Source organism: Galeopterus variegatus, unplaced genomic scaffold (genome assembly GCF_000696425.1).
Source record: "Galeopterus variegatus unplaced genomic scaffold, G_variegatus-3.0.2 Scaffold1891, whole genome shotgun sequence".
In the NCBI taxonomy this organism is placed as follows: domain Eukaryota; kingdom Metazoa; phylum Chordata; class Mammalia; order Dermoptera; family Cynocephalidae; genus Galeopterus; species Galeopterus variegatus.
This window is the reverse complement of record NW_007728002.1, coordinates 341,718-343,661: the sequence shown is the minus strand read 5'-3', so window position 1 is coordinate 343,661 and position 1,944 is coordinate 341,718.

Genomic DNA, 1,944 nt, shown 5'->3' with positions numbered 1-1,944 from the left:
GAAAGAAAGAAAGAAAGAAAGAAAGAAAGAAAGAAAGAAAGAAAGAAAGAGAAAGGAAGGAAAGAGAAAAGAAAGAGAAGAGAGGGAGTAAGGGGGAGAGAGAGAGAGAGAATGACGTGGGGAGGAAATGAGGAAGGAAAGTGGGAGGATGAAAAAAGAGAAAAAAATTGTGGTCCATATTTCTCAAGGCTGACCTAAGAGTTGCTTGAAAAATTCTGTTGCATCCTCTGGAATCAGTCTGAAGAATTTCAGACTTCGGGTATTCTACTCCCACTGGCAGACCCATCCCTCCAGAGAAGATGAGATGAAACAGGATGTTTTAGCCTGACACCATTAAAAATCTGATTTATCTACCTCTCTTTGTTCTGATTCCATGAGAACTTCAAGCAACCTTCTGATTATAATCTAGCTTCCAAGGCCACTGGGGACACAATGTGATGACTGGGCTGATAAAAGTTTTGTAGCTGGCATCGGTTCTATTTTTCACTAGAAATTGATAAGCTGGCATGTCACTAGATGCTATCAAAGGGGAACTATTGCTGTGTTAATCACAAATACCTAATTGTCTAGAAAGGAAAAAAAATAAAAGAGGGCAGAAATGCAAGAGGCGGCAGAAAAATTCACCAGCAGACACAGCGCCAGTGAACTCATCACCCTGTACATGCCTCATGACCTATCCAGAGAGAGTGGCTTTCCCATGGACTCACGGCATCCACAGATGGCCATTAACTGTGCAGGAAAGATTTCCTTGAATTGACAGAAGCAGAGAGGACACCAGGAAATATTCTGCAGGCCTTAGTTTGGATTGTCTCATTGATTATCTAAATTAGGTCCCGATTTTCAAATCTGTTTCAAAGCATCATAGGGATTTATGCTGTCGTAATTTTAAGTGTGCTGGTTAGCACTGCACTGGCTTCTATGTCATTGATTTGATCCAGCTTTAAATCCCAGCTCCCCCTTGGATAGCTGACTTGTACAGTTACTAAATTTATAAGCAGCATTTTCAGATCTTTATAAAGAGTATAATAGACCTAGCCTATTAAGTCATTGTTCAGATTAAATGAAATTATGTACAATGCACATTTAGCACAATGCCTAGGACATAATGAACGCTCAGCACTTTTTATACTACCTACAATAATAATAAGTTATCATTATAATGAATATTATTGATGGGCAATGATGGATCAGTATATTGTAAACTCTTTACATGTCTTGGAGATCCTTGAAGACAGAATGGATTTCACTGGCAAGTCTAACCTTAGTGTCAGGGTCATAACACATGGTAAGGCTCAAAAAATATTTCTTGACTGGGATATATATGAACAGTTGCACAAAACTACAACTAAACCATGAATCACCACCACACCTCTCTTCCTACCATATCCCCTAAGATATCTCCAGAATCTCTTTAGTAGTAGGCAAATATTCCATCCCATGAAGCCAAGCCATGTTTGTTTTCATCTTCAACATACATGTGATCTTCCAGAACACACCACTCTCTCCCTCCTGGATCCTGCCACCATCCGTGACACTCTCTAACTTCACTCAAGCGAGACATGCACGATGATCATTTCTCCTCTGCTCTGTTGTTGTTACCAGCACCTCTGCTCCGCAAGTCCTTATCTACAAAATTTCAAGGGTGAGTGGGGAATTTCAAAACATGGCAATACACCAAGAGTTTCTTTTGGTTACTGAAGCATCCTGACACTCCGTGATTTCTTTCTTGGTGACCAATAGAACATAGAGCAAAAGATTCATTAGAAGCCAAAGTGGGGGCCGGCCCAGTGGCACACTGCTACAGTGCGCCGCGGCGGCGCTCCCGCCGAGGGTTCGGATCCCACATACAGACCGGTTCCCGCTCACTGGCTGAGCGAGGTGCGGGTGCAGCGCCGAGGGTTGCGATCCCGTTGCCGGTCCTGGTCCGGTACGGGTGCGACACTG